Raw genomic sequence first — 19,832 nt, 5'->3', positions numbered from 1 at the left:
CCCTAGATAAAATCCACATTAATAAATATATTCCACTTCATACCATCTCGTAGGAGGTGCATGGAATACTTATCTTAAAATCATTAAGTTTGACCTTATAATAACCCATCAATTTTGTATTTCACTTTTTCTAGTGTGGACACACTTAACTGGTTTGGGATATTTAAATTAAAATTTAAAATCCTCAACCTCAGGTTGAGTGCCTAAGTGTTGGCCTATTAGCACTTTATTTTTCTAATTCTTCATCAAGACCTTTTCCCTGAAGTTTCACATTCTAATTGGTCACTAAGAGTTGTAATGTAAAGTCTATGTGGTAAACATGATACTAGGTTCTCCCTGTTTTGGCATGTATTTAGGTTATGTACCCAAAAATATCAATTCACCCTAGTCTCAAAATATTCGTGTTTACATGCGATGACCTTTTGATGTCACCTATTTATCATTTTGACTCAATTTTCGATGAATTATTTGGTCTTTATGTTTGACTAAGAGCTTCTTTTTTATGTTCTCTAAGGTTTTAGATTTCCACATGAATATTTCCACTTGACCACATGCATCTCTATGAAACTAGTTGGTCCACTCTACTATGAGGACTTATTTGACCTTGTTCACACCATGATACACATGTGCAATAACTTGTAACTTGGAGTATTGCATAAATTTTATGGGCACACATGTTAAAGGAGATACATAGCTGTTTTTTTGGTAAAAAAATCTTTTAGAGGAATCAACTAATGAATACACTTGGAATTTTCATGCATATCTAGAAGAATGCCCTCATTTTGAAGCTTTATACATAGAAAACCACTCAAATTCACCTTACTCATTTCACAAAGTAATATTGTTTTTTGGAAGTGGTTATTTGTCAGAGAGCGCCCTCATGAAGAGGCTACACATGACATCCATGCATACATTTCGAAAAGAACTCAACCTCATTTCACTTGGCAATTATATTATTTTATTGAGGTTGTTAACTCTTGGAGGACACCTTGCAGATGAGGAGGATAAATGGCATCTAGATTTTTCCTTTGCATGAAGATTAGGATGTAAGAAGGAGATATGTGGCACTAAAAATCATTGTATCCAAGCATTTTTCTATAGGTTCTTAATAAAATTCACCCCCCTAGATAGCTATATTTTCTTAGGAAAATTATTATTTTATTAGAGAGCAGAGTTGAGATAAAACCTATATAAATGTTTGCTCTCTTCATTTTGTCTTTGGAAGCTAGGGAATGGAAGAAAGTTGATCCAAGGCCCAAAGGTGGTTTGTCTCACCCTTGAGACATGGGAGGGCATACACCATCATCAGATCCCTCATTGGGAGCATTGCATAGGATTTTCTTTCATCTGGAGACCCATGAGACCGACATTTGTGCCCCAAACCCACTATGGGGCACCACATGATAACTTGCATGGACAATTATGGGGCCATCAACTAATTTATCTTCATTGGATCCCTCTCTCATCTTAGCACTTAGAGGACTCAACATGTCCCTCCACCGACCCAACATCATCATGATGTCCTCAAATCAGCTTGCATATGGATGACTTATTCATGATTTGTAATAAATGCTTTGTCGACTTGTGACCAAGACTTGTTTTTAGCACATTGCTTTATAATGCTGGGTGCTCATTATTATTTTGTAAATAGAAGTGAGTCTCATTTGTGAGAACTCGTTATCATCACTTGGATTCTTCTCTTGTAAAATAACTCACATTTGTTCTTTGGAAGATATTGGAGTATCTTGGATGCACTATGATATTTGAAGTTTATTTTTGATCTTGTCTTGGAGCCACTTCTCGAATATGGATGGATATATTGCATGATTATCTTGTAAGTTATTTTATTGATGAAATTTTTCTTTTGAAAATGAATAATGTATGTAATTGTTGCAACTAATGTAAATCCTATTGCCCTAATTTTGTTGAAGAGTTTTTTTGTAAGCTATTTTGTTAGTTCTTGCATATGTTACTCATGATATAACATGCAATGAATATTCCTAGTGATGAAATGTTATGTATCTTCATGAAACTCCATATTATAATAGTAGGTAATTGTTGAAGGTTGGTAGCTATGTCATCAAATTTTTCCCTCCTTGAGGAAAAATTTGGCCAATATAAAACATCTAGGACTCCATAGCCCAAAGGAATAGGCACTAGTCCAAGGATTTTAGTGATCAAACTCCTCTTTCTCCATATTTTCTCCTCTTACATTTTGGTCCCTAAAGATAGGGAAGAAATCTAGGGCTTGCAGTGAAATTTTAGGGAGGTGATTTTTTGGGAATCTGAGGGTCCAAATATCAAGATTAGGGTCTAGGCTACCTATTCTCCAATTTTGGTCAGCATCTTCATGAGTTTCATCCATAGAATCTCTTGCCCTAAGTGCTACTCTAAGAGGGAAAACCTATGTTTCTCTCTCTCACCTTGGGGATTCTTTGAGGGTTGTATGAGATTAGTATTCATTATAATAAATCATAATAAGTCCTTTGTTCTCTTAGGTCTTAACCTTGTGAATACATATCACCATCGAGAAACCTCAAAACCCTAGGTCTTGTGTTTTCTTTTATAGGGTTTTTCTTAGAGAGCAGTTTGCTTCATTGAAGCCTTGTACCTTTATTGAACCTATTTTTGAATGAACTCTAGCTCCATCACCTTGAACCTTCAAATATTGAATATCTATTATAGGTGATCACAATCATACTGAGACTCCTCCCATTAGTGAAATTATGTAAAGAGCAACGGACCTTGGTTGTGGTGACAGTGGGTCATTATCCCATTGTTATCACTTAGTCTAGTAGTTGTCCCATAGGTTTTATCCCCTTAGGACCCTGCTAGATTTTGTGGTAACATATACTTCCCTTGGTTGAATTGTATGATGACACAAAGGATTAGGATCTAGAAATTTTAATTATAATGGGTGAATTTCTTAACCCTACGACAGAGCATGATAGAGGAACTAGAGTTGATTGCATCCTATTGTTTCAGGAGGGAGCATTCATCAAATTCATTTGGTCTCTAGGAATTTATCTTGGCATAGAGGTTCTAGATTGTATTTAATTGATGCAATAGGGGTTATTTAGATTCATCTAGGATCCTAGAATATGGGTTCATATTGTAAGGGACAAGCAATATTGGGAAGGGAAGACTATTATGTCCCTTTCCAAGAAAATTCGTTTAATTGTTCATTTTCATTTGGAGAAAAAAATAATAAAAATTTGAAAAGAATAATTAAATTAAAATGGTGCTATTGAGTGACTTTATAAAGTCACTTTATATTATTAAGTAGGAAAGAGGTAAAAAGGGGAGATCCATGGTATTTTGATGACGCATGGTATTCCAAAGTTCGATTATATTCCTATGATCCGTGGTATTGTAATGATAAAAGATATAAAGGGAGAATTCGAGATCACTTTTGGGTATGCATTGGTGTTTGTCTTTGATATTGATTTTGTGCTCTTTGAGCTTGGGTACAAAGCCTTCTGAGGATGGTAGTTTCAGTGGTGTGAGATCCACCTTAATTGATCTGGCCAGATTGGTTTTGGTGTTGCAACTATACACCCTAGCCAATCAACAAGGATGGATGAATTTAGATCTCTCAACTGTGCTTCATATTGAAGGTAAAGAGGAGAGATCGCCCATATTCCTTGAAGGTACAAAATTGAGGAATTTACTTGTAGGTGATCATGGGAGATAGACGAGAATTGTTTCATCATTGTAACAACACTCATTTTTTTGTGAGGGGGCCTTCTTAATTGATGGAGACAAGATAAATGAAGGAGGTCGAATCCTGTTGTTGAGGGATGAATCCCATTTCGGCTTAGTTATTTTGATGGTTATTTTAGGGTTATACTACAGGGGGTTGAATTCATTTATTGAGGTTAAGTTTATGAGTTATTTGGGAGGTCGATTTATGGAAGAAACTAGAGGATGAGTTCATCAAATTGACGAGCCAAACAAAATCGACTTTTGGTGTGGATTGAACTAAACTTAAGAGAGTTTGAATTCTCAGGTAATTGAAACCTAGTTTGGGTTCGAACACTCTTGAGAAAATCTAAGTTTTATTCATTCGATGATCGTCGATCACATCCAAAAGGCCGGTCTTATTACCCAATCTCAAAATTCATGAGGAGGCTAAAGTATATTTCCTGAGGCCGAATCAGTGTTTGTGGCTAATATAATCCATTCACATGGATGCTAAGGGTTTTCTAGCTGGTTGAACTATCTCTTGGTAGAAAAATTATTTGAGATGGACAATGACCAATACATGAGATAGACATCCATGAGATAGGAGAGAGACTAGGCAACACTGAAGTGCACTAATACTTTACATACATTGCGCTCAAAGTTGGGTATTAGAGACTCTGAGTGGAACATATTTTTGAAGTATTTTAGTGGTACACATAGGTACATTGAAATGGAGATTGATTTCTTGGACATATCTTCAGTAGGACCTTCTTATTGATATGTTGTTGAAATTGAGCATAAATTGAAGTAGAGGAATACGCGAGATTTTAGCTCTACAAATACACTACAACAAAAGCCTAGAAAATGTGGCCCAAAATCATAAAATAAGGGATAGTGTAAGGAGATCCAACCTCGAGACAAACATCACAAGTCACAAACAAAGAAGGGTAATCAGAAGTTTGGAAAGGACACTAGAGAGTGGAATGAGTTCCACAAAATCCGCAAGCACAAAACTAATGAGTGTTAGTCAAATCAATCGTTGTTGGAAGATTTTAAAGAAAAGGAAATAGACTTTGACTTTGATTAAGAGTTAGAGTAGGATAAAGGAAAGTGGATCATTGATGCAGTGCCCAATTCTACCATATCAACCACAAAGATCCAACCATAAGAGCTAGAGGAGCCTAAAGATGGGGCTGCCTCTTTCCTTGATAGATGTGGGTGAAGGGGACCCAACTACAATTCATCTTTGACAATGGAAGCAAAAATAACCTAATCTCAATTGAGGTCATTAAGATATTGAAGATGTTGTTGGTGCCACACCCCAAACCATACACCATTGTTTAGTTGAGCCATGGATGAGACATTTGTGTTAGTTAGTAATACCACTTGTCTTATGGCATCAAGCCCTTCAAAGATGAGGTACCATGTGTTGTAGGCCCAATTGAAGTTTGTGACACTATTTTAGGAAAACGTTATATGTGGAAACACCATGATATTTATGAGTCTCATCCATGTAGTGTCATTGTTATTTTCAAATGTTAGCTCTATTAGGTACCAACGATAGTTCCATTTATTACAATTTCATTGATCCCAGTTTAACAATGCCAAAGTTTAATCTCTTAGACTGCAAAGTTTGTCCTCTTAATGGTTCAGTTAGAATGTGAAAGGTCATTAAAACCACCACAACCCCAACATGAGACCTCTTTACACAACAAAATCAAGTGGACAGGATTGTAGATACATACATAGATATCATCTCTCCACCTATGGTGGTTCCTTTACACTATTAGGTCAAACACTCAATTGAATTGATACCTTGTGCTCCTTTAACTAATGGCCCAATATATAGCCACTCTCTCTTAGAGAATGAGGAAATAAAATTTCAAATGTAGAATTCATGAACTCATCCCAAAGGGCCACATTCAACCGAGCTCCACACCTCGTGGGAGTCAAATTGTGTTGACATAGAATAAGGATGGGACATGGAAACTCTGTATTGATTATAGATCCATGAAAAAAATTACAGTAAAGAAAATACGCTCAATCACGAGGATTGACAATATTCTTGACCAACTTAAGGTGCCAAGTTCTTTAGTAAGATTGATCATAGGTTGGGTTACCACTGGGTTCCAATTGAACAAACTAATGTATGGAATACAACCTTGAAATATAAAGAAGTCCTTTTTGGGTAGTTTTTCATGCCCTTTTGATTGAATAATGCTCCAAAAACATTCATAAGGATGATGGATGATATATGTGGCCATTCAAAAACTCTTTTGTGGTTGTATATTTGGATGAAAACTTCATATTTAGTAGAACCTAGGCAGATCATTTGCAGTACATTCAACAAGTCTTGAGCACCCTATGACAACCCAAGTTGTATGATAATATGGAAAAATACTCATTTTGAATGTAGGGAATTCAATATTTAGGATATATTTTCGATGAACATGGGGTGCATGTGGACCTAGCCAAGATCCAAGTCATTTGATATTGGCCAACATTGACGACTCTAACAGAGCTCCATAGATTCTTGGTCCTTGCTAACTTCTACTTAAGGTTTTGTTACGATTCTCTCATATTTCTTAGACCTTAATTCAAGTGACCAATGGTGGAAAAAGAAAAAAATTTCCTAGTCTTCATCACAACAGAAAGCATTCGAGGATTTGGAACACTGCCTTTTCTCTACACCAATATTCACATTGCTAAACCTGCAAAAACAATTTGAAATTGAGATAGATTCCCCTGACTAAGCTATCGGTGAAGTCCTCACCTACCAAGGACATTCAGTTGCCTATCATAGTGTAAGACTATGTGATATTTACCCCATCAAGTAGGCATGCAAACAATGGAAGCATTATTTTATGTGGAAGGAGATGATCATCCACTCTGATAACATGCCTTTACAATTCATACAAACATAAGGAAAGTTATGGTATGACTACATATAAAATAATCCACATACCTACAACAATTCCACTTAAACATCAAATACAGGAAGGGAAACATCAATCATGCCATATACTACCTCAGTCAACCCTTAGCTGTGGTGCTAACCATAGTTCTTAACTGTTGTGGGAACTAGAGCTCTGGTGGCCACTATTATACAACAACGAATTTGACTTTTCTGCCACATACTAGACATTGATCACATGAAAACAAGATCCATACTTCCACCTCAAAGATGTGCACTTATGCTACATGGGCCACCTTTGTGTTCCTTTAAGTGAGCATGCCAAGATGATATGTGAGGCAAATTAAAATTGAGTGGAAGGGCACTTTGGTGTGGACATTATAGTAGCAATTCTTCAGATCTATTTGTAATAGCCAAAGCTTTGAAAATATCTCCAACAACATATCATATCATGCAATGCCTATTCCATTGATAAACCAACTATTAAGAAGAAGGGGTTGTACACTCCTCTACCCACCCTAGACAATCCCTAGGATTTCTCCATGTATTACATGTTTAGTTTTCTATCCACCAAGCATAGTATTGATTGTGTGTTTGTGGTTGTTGACTGGTTTTAAGATGGTCATAATTTTTGCACCATGTATGAAGAGTATTACAACTGAAGCCACTTCTAAAATTTTCTTTGACCATGTTTGGGTTCATTTTGGGATACCTTGGGCCATTATTTCATATAGGTACAACAAGTTCCTCAATAAATTTTGGTCTAGTGTATGGTCTCTAATGGATATCATGTTGACCAAATCAGCATCCTTTCATTCCTAATCATATGTACAAATGAAAGTGGTCAATAGGATGATTGTGCATATATTACGCCTGTACGACTCCAAGAATCGATGAACATGGGAAAAAATCCTATTGTATGTTCAACATAGCTATAATAGAGCCCTCCAAAACTCTATTGTCCATATTCCTTTTCAGGTGTGTTTGGGGTTCCAATCATTGGCCCAAAATGATGTAACTATGCACATTGCATCTTATTTGAAAGGACCCTCCTATGCATAGGTCGAGGTAAATAAAGCCACATTTTTTTTGAATGGATCCAACACCTCGAAATAGGTTCATGATATCCTACAGAAAGTTAATGCCAAGTACATGCAACAAATAACCAACACAGGGTTCCACACAAGTTTCAAGTTGGTTATAAGGTGCAGTTACATTTACCCAAAGAAAATCTCATAGGCCCCCATAGGAAGCTCAGACCTCTCCAATATGGGCCTTATACAATAGTAAAGGTTGTGGGTGAAATTGATTTTGCATTGAGTACTCCCCCTTTCCTTGGCTTGCAACCAATATTTAACGTGGAGTTGATTTGATCATATTTTCCACCTTTAATAAATATCTCCGAGGAATTTGAGAAATTGGTCCCCACATAAATCAATCATTACTGCATTGAATAGTATATAGTGGATTAGATCATGGAAACCATGCAAATCTAAACCCACCAGCAACACATAAACCTCTACTAGGTTGTCAAAGTAGGACAACTTCTTTAGGAAGGCATATGGCTCACCAACAACCAAATTCAACAGAAGTTTCCTCATCTGATTAAGGAACTGGATGCAACGAAAAACATTTCTTCCTAAATGGGGAAGAATTTTCTAGGTGGATATTGATTACAAGCTACCTCTTCCACTGTCTCAATGATTCTCTATCTTCTTGGTATTTTTTATATGATTTTTGTTTCCCAAACATTTGTGGCCATTTTGAGGCCATAATTGATGTTTTTTGGAAATTTAAGGAGCTAGGGGTTGCCATGAAATACCTTGGCCCCAGTTAAAATTTGTATTCCTTTGATATTTATTTCCAATGAGATATTGTGTACCCCAAATGAATATTATATGCAAAACTTGTGCCCTTGGGAAGTTGATGTGCCAACTAACTACCTCGGGGCCCGTAGACCTTTTGGTGTTTCATATTCTAAATTTAGGATTTTAGACCTCTAGGGTTATTTATTTATGTTAAAGAGACCTTTCTTTTGACCTATGGTAATATATTTGGTGAATGCACACAACTTGCATATCTATCTCTGTTGAAATATAGCTACCACTATTTTATCTAATTTATGTTCTACAATATCCTATTATTTCATTTATTAATATTTGTATTTTCAACATATCAATGTTCTTTCTGTTATATTTCTTAGTGTGTTTCATTTCCTTTCATGCTTTTCATTTCATTCCTTGTATAACTTGGATTAGTGGTATCATAGTAATATTCTCATTATCTATTGGTGCATGTCCCCGATAAGGCCAAGGTACAAAGAGTCAAGCCTTGAGCAAGTTTCACTTGGGAACAATCACTCTTGCCAACCCAAGTGGCTTCCCACGGAAGAAGAAGAGAGAGATGACAGAGTGGGAGAACTTATCAAGTTTTCACTTGAGGAATATCTCACACAACAAAGGAAGATGATTATCCTTTAACAACTTCCAACAATAGTCGAGGCACCTTTAACCAATGACAATATTGAAGGTGCAACAATATTCGAGGCATAAGTTAACTTTGATATCCCTATATTTTAAGGCTAAATAGATGTAGATGCTTTCGAAAAATGGTTAAATTTTTTATAGGGTTGTTACTTTGTACAATTTTTTTTATGAAAATGGAAAGATCACCTTTGCACTCCTAAAAGAACTTCCCATGTCAAATATTGGTGGGAAGGTTACTAGAAGGGACAAAAAGAAGATGACTCTATGATATCTATGGTAGGACCCACTTGGAAATAATTTGTCAATGCCATTAAGGAATAATTTTACACTCTAGGGAACTTTGATGACAAATACATGAGATGAACAACCTTGCAACAAGAGAGAGACAAACAAATGATGGAGTAAATCAATAATTTCCATATCATGCGCTCAAAGTTGGGTATCAGAGACTTTAAGTAGCACTTGACTCTGTAGTACTACATTGGTCTACATAGGTACATCCAAATGAAGATGGATTTACTGTAAATATTCTCACTGGGAGTTTCTTATCGATATGATATCAAAATCAAGTATAAATTGAAGAAAAGGAATAAGTGGGACTTTGGGTCTACAAATCCATTACCACAAAAGTCTAGAAAATATGGCCCAAACTCTATAGAACAAGGATTGAGCAAGGAGAACCAATTTCAAGATAATAAGCCCAAGTAACATACAAAGAAGGATAATGGGAAGTAAAGAAATGACATTCAAAGATGGTGTGAGTCCCACAAAAGCACTTGGCACAATATTGATGAATACCACTTGAAAAAATCATTGTTGGTGAAGCTTAAAGAAAATGAATAAAATATAGATTTGGTTATGGTTTAGAGAAGGATAAAGGAAAATGGATTATCGATGCAAAACTTAGTGCTACCATCGCTATGATAAATATCCAACTAGAAGATCCATGGGAGTTTGAAGAGGGGGAGTTTATCTTCCATTCACAAATTTGGGTGAATGGGAGCCCACTACATTTCATCGTTGACTGTGGGAGCCAAAAGAACTTTATATGAGTTGAATTCATCTAGATATTGAAGACTCCAATTGTGGTACGCACCCAACAATACATCATTGGTTGGTCATGTCACGCATTGTAATTTTTAACCCCGTACATAAATTACTTGCATACGAATTCTAAAACACAGAAAATAAACAATGCGAGAGCATAACACATAAAACACATATACACAGAGATTTTCCCCTAGATCCCAAAACCAAGACTACCAACTTGATTTTTCATTATGTTCCTTTCAATGTTACAATACATATTTATACATACCGAAGAATCCAATACCATGGACTGAAAACCATCACGTCCAAAACCATGGACCGAAAACCATCGCATCCAAAACCATGTGTGAAAACCATACACAAAAGCATAGGTAGGTCTGTCCAACCTAATATAGGGTCCAAAAAAAATTTCTCAGGGTGTTGCCCCAGACCCCATAGAGGGGAGCTGCTAGCCCCCCTCAAACCCCCTATGACCCCCCCGCTACACAATCAACACTACGAACCCCTCGATTAACTACGTAGGCTAGTTGTGGAAAGAATATAACACAACCCAACATTCTCCCACTTGTTGTTTTCTTTCCACAGGGGACCACAGGAGAGTTTAGTCATTTATCCAGCCTTGCAATGCCCATTGTTTCTCTACACCAAGAGAACTTCTCAGAGTTCACAGATTTTGTCAATGCATTTGTAGTATTCTTCAAAGTGTCCATCTTTACCAGCAACACCTTTTTGTCTTCTATCATATCCCTCACAAAGTGATACTGAACATTAATGTGTTTTGTCTTTGAATGTTAAGCAGGGTTCTTTGCCAAGAAGATTGCACTTTGGCTGTCACAGTCTTTCCTTATAGCTCCATGCACTAACACCATACTTGAACACAATCTCTGCAACCAAACTACTTCCTTGCTTGCATGAGTGGTTGCCATATATTCTGCCTTTGTAGTTGATAGTGCCACTACATATTATTTCTTACTCATCCAACTAACTACACCTCCAAATAGGTTAAACACATACCCAATTGTAGATCTTCTCTGATCCAGATCTCTAGCCCAGTCTGCATCAACAAAGCCACAAATATCCAAAACTCTATCTAATCCTAGTCTTCCTTGGTAGCACAAACCATAATCACTAGTGCCACGCAAATACTTGAAAACCCACTTCACTGCTGTCCAATGCTCCTTCCCTGGTTTTGACATAAACCTACTCAATAATCCCATTGCATGTGCAATGTCTGGTCTAGTACAGACCATCGCATACATTAGACTACCAACTGCACTTGCATATGGAACACGGGACATGTCCTCTTCCTCTTCTTGTGTCTTGGGACATTGTTCTGCAGATAACTTTACAGTTGCAGGAATAAGAACCTTCACCAGTTTACTATCTTACATATTAAACCTCTGCAGTATTGTCTCGACATACTTCCTCTGGTTTAACTAGAGCTTCCTCTTTGCTCGGTCTCTTTTAATTTCCATGCCCAAAATATAGTTTGCAGCACCAAGATATTTCACGTCGAATTTGGAGGACAATTGGGTCTTCAAATTCCTGGATAATTTCTTTGTCATTTCCAACCAGCAACATATCATCCACATACAAGGCTAGATAAATAACATGGTCACCAATTAATTTAAAATACACAAAGTGGTATTCTTTTCTTCTAGTGAAGCCAAGTCCCCGTATAAATGTATCAAATTCCTAATACCACATCCTTGGTGACTATTTTAACCCATACAAAGACTTCTTTAACTTGCATACTATTTCTTTCTTACCCTTCACCATAAAGCCTTTAGGTTGCTTCATGTAGATCTCCTCTTCCAGATCCCCATGAAGAAATGTTGTCTTCACATCCATTTATTCTACCTCAAAATCAAAAGTAGCAATAACAGATAAAAGTAATTTGATAGAAGCTACCTTGGCAACAAGAGAAAAAATATCACCAAAATCAATTCTCAACACCTGGGAATAACCTTTTGCTACCAACCGAGCTTTGTATTTCTCCACCTTTCCTTCTACATTTTTCTTCTTCTTGAACACCCATTTGCTGCCAATGGGTTTCCTTCCAGCTGACAACTCCACCAGATCCCAAGCCTCAGTTTTGTGCAAGGATGCCATTTCATCAACCATGGCCTCTTTCCAAAGTTTGTAATCCTCTAAATCTACTGCTTCCTTCACAGTTCTAGGATCATCATCAGTAATAGATAAAGCAAAATTTGAACAAAAAGCAGATGGACTATAAATTTTTGACTGCCTTCTTTCTTGATCTGATCTTCTCACATCCGGATTTTGTGGCTCTTCATCTTCTGATTCCTCCTCTGCTGTAGATTCTGATTCTTCCTCCTTAAGCTCAAACTCTATCTTCTCAGGTTCCTTTGGTTGGAGTTCACGTTTAATAACATCTTTCACCTCTCTGAACACCACATCTCGGCTGTACACAACTTTCCTTATTATTGGGTTCCAAAGCTTATAACCCTTTAAACCATCCTTATACCTAATGAAGATGCACTTTTCAGATTTACTATCCAACTTGGTTATTTTCTCCTTTGGAACATGTTTATATGCATCACATCCACATCTCGGCTGTACAAAACTGTCAGGTGGAAAGAGTCGATAGTGCGGACACAACCAACCTCCCTAGGAGCCTAAGAGTCTCTAGTGACAAACAAGACAAACAAGAGCAATCCTTCTCTAAACATGCATTTACCATACAAGAAATCAAGTGTTTAGATCCTACCTGTAGTCCAACGCTGTTGTAGTAGTCCAGCCTCGCCGATCCGGATGAGCTCCTCCTTCACTTCGAAACCTGCATTCACTAACAATCAAACGATTAAATAGCACTTGATAATCTCATAAAATAAAACATATTTAACATATAGACCAAGGAGTACATGAAACAACTCATAAATAACAAGTTATTGAGAAGAATGGACTCATTTGCATTAATAGGAAACAAAAGGAACAATTACAACCTGAGCCTTGGTGTTGTGCAAGTCCCTCCCAGGGTCCATCAAGAGTTCTCCTTTACTTTGACAAAGCTCACCCACTTCCAAATGAAACAAGAAAGGATGGGAATCTCTCCTCACAAGCTTCTAAATGGGAGTCCTAATTCCAGCAGCATCTACCCTTAGAAATGTTTAGCTTTCAACCTCCCCTCCTTCTGGCCCAATGCCTGTATTTATAGTGCTCAAGAGGAAGTTAATTAGGTCCACCATCAATGGGATAATCCCCTCTTTGGATGGGATAGCTCCTTTCTTGATGGGATAAGTTCCTCTTTCATAGGGGTACATGAACCATCTGGAGGCACTCAATACACGTCGAACAACCTTCTAGAATGCTCTAGAAATGACCACAAGTAACTTTTTAAAGATGAAACTTGCGCCTTTTGACCTTTACAGGGGTACGCACCTGCCCCTTTACATACAGAGCGTACAAGTACGCAGTTTTTGTGAACATTAGGTGCGTACACGCAGGTAAGGCCGAGAGAATCTGCGTACCCAGAGATAAACACATTTACAAAGACTTTCTCTCTTTTTGGAGTTTGACATGGAGAGCAGAGGCATAAGACTTTCCCAGGAGGATAGCATGACTGTTGATAGAGCCATACTAACTGTAAATAGCCATGGTGACATTTTTTAGTGTAACAGATTGCCCCCTAAAGTGCGAAGCCTGTAGTAGATTAGGGTTTTGTATTATCTAGGAAGGGTGAAGCGCTTTATCATTTCAAGGATTATCTCGTGGAGAGCCTGGTCAGAACCTGCAATTTTCAACACAAAATACATGTATAAGATTATATCATCGCTGAGGTAGGCATTCCCATACTCAGATCAAAACTTTAACTAACAGACTAACTACTCTGATACAGGAATGATCTTGCAGTACATCATAATCATAGACTTGCGTAGACACAGTATGGACGCAGCCATCTGTTCATAATTGGTCTACTATATAATGAATACAAAACTCCTCGCAGCCTGGATGGTGGGAACTAGATCCAGGGTCTTCATTTCTACTTCCCGAATTGGTACGATTCTAGCCATGCGAATAAATGAGTTGATGTCGAACATGGTAGAAACCACTTGATTACCAGTCGATGATGTAAACTGTTAACAAGTGTGAGAGAGACCACCAGTAATGTTAATGGTTCTCAAAGTACCTAGTACAATCCATGAGTTGATGTCGAACATTTCACGGAATCCTTCGATCGAAAGTCAATGATGTAAACTGACGTCAAAGGCGAGAAACCTGCCATTGATGCATGCAGACTTCAGGGTACTGACGATTTCTAAGTCATCTCTCTAGATAATGTGCTGATGTCGATAGAAAGCAACCCGTTGCAGGCAAGGCCATAACACGAAATCATAGTTCAAGTTGGAGAAAATGTTGCTGTAAGGACTGACTCAGGGATGGTCAAAATGGATGACAAGTATTTTGCAGATGAAAGTTTTGTTTGCAGACCTCTTGAACACATAATGACACAACAAATGGCTTGGTAACGAATGACTCAAAGCTAATCCCCGGAACCCGGCTAAAGACTTTCAATGTGGTTTGATCAACTGTGAGGCAAAGGATTTCCCAACCCAGGTGAATAATAAGTGTCGTGTTCAAGAGTGGTAATAAGGTTTCTTCTGAGACAAAGGATAAAAAATAGGCTCATTCTTCTCTCTTTTCCCCCACCATTTCTGGCAAGTACCTCTTTATTTTTTACAAGCTTGAGGAGGATAACATATGCTTGATTATAAGCTCATCCTTCGGATGAGTCCAACCTAGTTTTGATTCGAACCCTAGGAAGGAGTGGTTCGTTCCTGTTTGTAATTGAACAGGCCCTTTACTGTGAAATTTTAACGAGCCCAGTATAGGAGAAACTCGGTGTTTTTCAATTTTAGAGAGTCTGAAAAACTTAAGAAGACTCCAGGTTGAACTTTTTCGTAAATTTGTGTCCCCCAAGCCCGAAAAAGTATAAAATAATACCTGGGAGAACCGCTTGATCTTGCGACCAAGGAGTACTTTCATGATTAGTGCCACTGACCTGAAAAGTAAAAAGCGATCAAGGACACGTCGTTTTATTTCCAGTATCGAGTTTGAAACGACAAAAACCGGGCAATCTTTTCCTGTTTTTACGGTCAGAAAAGGGCTATAAGGGGACCGTCTTCTAATTTCGTTTTAACGAGTGTAAAAGAAACGCTCGGCAATCTTTTCATATTTTTAGGAGTCAGAAAAGGGCTTAAAAGATGACTCTGATGTTTTGGTTCGTGAAAAATGACAATTTTCCCTCTAAATCCTTTTGTCCTACACAAAAACAACACATTACTCATACCTGTTTAAGATAGGCAAAAATACATTGAAAAACATCTTTCCATGGTGAAAAATAAACAAACTTAGCATTCATTCATCCAAAAAACCTATAAAAAGACTTTTTACCATGTCATTTTTACCATTTTACTGTTGAGGTTGAGAAAAGGGCTTTTGGCAAGAAACTTCCCGTGGACATTGCGGAGAATCCGACAGTCAGAATCGAGCGCCGTCTCTTTCAGGTATTCCACAACATCCTCCTCTTCAATTTCATCCGTTTAGAATTTCATTTCAAGTTCTAGTTTGATTTTTTAGGGGGTTTTAGGTTTTAGGGTCCGCTTTTCGGGGTACGCAGGTGCCCCATGGGTGACCTGCGTACCCCGACTTTTTCCTATAGAGGAAAATGGTCAGAGTACGCAGCCCACCTTCAGAACAGCTGTGTACCGCCGCTCTGTATTCTGAACGCAGGGTGCGTACCCCGCGAAAGGCGGATTTTCAAACCCCAAACCCCAAATTTAACCATTCAAATTTTGTTCCATGAATTCTAATCATTGTTTTTTGGTGTGTAGGGAACTCACCATGCTAGATTGGAGAGAAAGAGAACACGAAGACGTTGATTTGGCCGCAATTGGTCATCAACCTTCTATTGATGCGTTAAAAGCATGCGGTCTGTACAAATACTGGGCCATACCCGGCATGAGGGGCCAGGTGCCATTCCTTGAGTGGCTGGTTGAAAGGTGGAACATTCAGGATCAATGCTTCTACATTGGAGAGAACCAGCTCGAGATAGAGCCCTCCGACATATATTTTCTCTCTGGCTTGCCTAATAGGGGCGAGCAACTGACTCTGTCCGGGACTAGGCCGGGTGGCCAATCCCTTGCTAGCCTCCGGCTAGAGTGGTGTAACAATCAAAACCAGGAGAAAGGGATAGAAATCAAGTACATATCCCTGCCTGAACTTATGGTGATAGCCTTTACTGTTACCAAACTCTGCGGCGCAGCCGCCTTGCACATTGCCACCGAGTCCCAAATGCGGATGGCGATAGATTGCTACCGAGGCACCATTTTCAATTGGTGCGATGCTGTGTTGGCCAATATGAAGGGCCAACTAACCAGGGCAAAGAACGGACAACTGAAGACCTTTGGATATGGGCCTTTAGTTGTGAGCTTTACCCTAGAGAGAGTTCCAATGCTGATCCCCCAGCATCTTACTGTTCCAGTTGGGGCTCCTCGGGAGCCTAAGTTGACGAGATGGGTTGCGGTAATGGCCCGGCATCCTGATGAGGGCGCGACAGTTGTTCGATTTCCTGATGGTTACTTTCACTGGCTAGAGGGCCAGGTCTTTGCTATTCAGGATTTTCCTTATGCCAGAATGGATTTTCGGAATGATCCGGACATGGTTCTTCCACAGGGATAACAGTGGGATGATAGAGGTACTTCATTTTTCACAAGTTTTTAAATTATCTATTTTTTTTTGTTTTTTTTTTTTATATATCGTCACAAAACTGACAGTGGCAAATTTCCAAAATGCAGATGTAGGTCCACGGCGTCCGGCCAATCTCCGGGCTTTTGAGAGAAGAGTACCAGCTGTACCAGCACCAGCCCCACAGGATGCGGCCGCAGAGACCTTAGCTGAGTTGGAACAGGATCTAGAGCGTCTGACGGCGGGTATACCAGAGACCACCATAGATGACATTCCTATTCGACTTCAGCGCTATGTGGTCGCAGTCCCAGGACCTTTCAGGAGGTTCCTGTGTAGGGTAGCGCGGGCAGTGGTCTCGTATAGAGAGCACCATCAGTGATTGGCTAGTCACTCTTGTAGACACATATGACATTTTTGGTTTTTTGTACTTATCATTTTTGCCGATCATAAGGTGTTTTTCAACCTATGATCGAAGACGATGTATATTTTTGACACACTCCTATCTATATATATATATATCATTATTACCGGCTTATCTTGTTTAACATATGTGATGAAATGTTTTTAAATTTACTTGCATGATTATCGCAAATGTCTGTCCAACATTCGAGAAGCAATTGCATCTGCTAATGTATTTAAAGACCTTGGAATATGCTGATATTCAATGTAATCAAATTCACGTTCCAAGAGACACACTCTCAAAAACAACCTTAATAACACAGGATTTCTAATGGCATATACTCTATTAAGCTGTAATACAACGAGTTCAGAATCTAACCTCACTATCAAACGTCGAATTCCAAATGAAATAGATTCAGACAATAATTCAACCACTGCACTGTATTCTGCAATGTTGTTCGTTGTTTGACCGAGGCTCACCCCATGCATAGAAACTAACACGTCAGAGGGCGAATAGATAACCCAAGCTGCGGAAGAGATATTCCGTGTACTACGACAAGCACCATCGGCAAATCCAATGTACGTTTGGAGAGGCGTCGACATCTGCAATATCAAGAGTAAAACCAAGATAAGCCAGAATAACGACGAAAAACACACTTTCTAAGCTAAGCACACTATCTAAAATAACAAACATACTAGCTAGAAAGAAAACCTAACCTAACTAAAAATTCTCCATACCCATCATTTAAGCATAATACCTCTTTAGGTAAAGTCCATTTCTGGGTTTACCCAAAGAGTCCCCATCAAAATCTACCAGCTCATAGGCCCCTTTTGCTAGCTTTCGCTTTACAATGTAGGGTCCATGCCACATAGGAACGAATTTTCCAGCACCTAGCTTATCGTTAGCTTGATCATATAATAGCACTAGGTCTCCCTCCGAAAAACTTCGAGGGGTCACATTTCTATCATACTGAGCTTTCATTCGCTTCGCGTGAGTCTCGATTGCCAATGCAGCGTCACGTCGAGTCTCATCTAATTGAGCTAAGTATAATAAACGTTTCTCCTCTTCGGAAGTAGCTGGGAGTAATTCGACAGCCATTTGAAGTGATGGGATTTCGCATTCAATGGGTAACACAACTTCCAAGCCATAAACTAGCTGGAAAGGAGTGAACCCTGTTGAAGTTTTTACTGAAGTTCGGTATGCCCATAGCGCTGAAAATAACATGTTGTGCCAATTCGACCGATGAATACCAATGATTCATCGGATCATGATAACCAGAACTTTGTTGATAGACTCAACCAAACCGTTGGCTTGCGGATAATAAGGAGTAGAGCTATCGTGGCGCAAACCAAGCTGGCTTGTAAGCTCAGTCATCATGATGTTTCGAAAATGGCTCCCATGGTCAGTGATGATCGCTTGTGGGACACCAAACCTAGTTATAATGTGATTGAATACGAAAAATGCAGCTGTTTTTCTGCTTGCGTCGAATGTAGGCATCGCCTCGGCCCATTTAGTAAAATAATCAACCGCAAGGATGATATACGCATGCCCCCCGGCCGAGTGAGGGTTACAAGTAATAAAATCGATACCCCATTTGGCGAAAGGACCAACGGCAATTATAGGATGGAGGGGAGCAGGTGGTGCGCGCATCTTGCGATCAAACACTTGACAGTTGTGGCATTTTCGGACTGCAATGATACAATCTTTAAACATGGACGGCCAGAAATAGCCAGCACGCAACACCTTCTGAGCTGTGGCATACCCAGACATATGACCGCCACACGCTCCAGAGTGACAATCATTCAAAACCCTCTCAGCCTCTTTGTGAGTTAAACAACGTCGAAAAACCAAGTCTGCCCCCCGGCGATAAAGTGTATCTCCAATAATTCTGTATTGCTGGGATTGAAACCGAATTTTTCGACGCTCCGACTTTGAAGCTTCAGGCCGAAAGGTTTGGGTTTGGAGATAGATGATTATATCCCCATACCACGGATCTAAAGTACTGATAAGAAATAAAGATTCGTCCGCAATGGACTCCTCTGCCACAGTTTCTGTGTCAGCACGCGGGAAATCACACATCAATTTCGCAAAAACTAAGGATTTCTTAGACTTGGACTTCTCGAACTCCAAGTCGAACTCTTGCAGGATAACGATCCATTTAGAGTACTTGCCCCCTAGCAGTTGTTTAGTCAAAATATAAATCATAGGGTTGCAATCCGAAATAACTGTAGTTTTACGGAGAAGAATGTAGTGACGAAAACGCTGGACAACTTGAACGGCTGCCAGGGCCAATTTCTCCACATGCGAATATTTTAGCTCAGTGGGGTTTAACGTCCTACTAAGATAATATATCACATGTTCCGTTTCGAATTCATCTTCTTGGACTAACACCATTCCAATAGTGGAATGCGAAGCTGCGAGGTATAAGAAGTAGTCCTGGTTGTAGTTGGGAGGATGCAACAATGGTGCATGGGTCAACGCGTGCTTAAGTGCATCAAAAGATTGTTGGGCAATCTCGTCCCAAAAGAATTGAGCGTTCTGTTTCAACAACCGTGTAAAACCCTTAGTGACCTCGGCGTAGTTTGGAATG

The sequence above is a fragment of the Pinus tabuliformis genome, chromosome 7 (genome assembly GCF_031772625.1).
Source record: "Pinus tabuliformis cultivar Carrire ecotype Pingquan chromosome 7, CPIR1, whole genome shotgun sequence".
NCBI classification, from domain to species: domain Eukaryota; kingdom Viridiplantae; phylum Streptophyta; class Pinopsida; order Pinales; family Pinaceae; genus Pinus; species Pinus tabuliformis.
Note: the sequence above shows the minus strand (reverse complement) of the source record.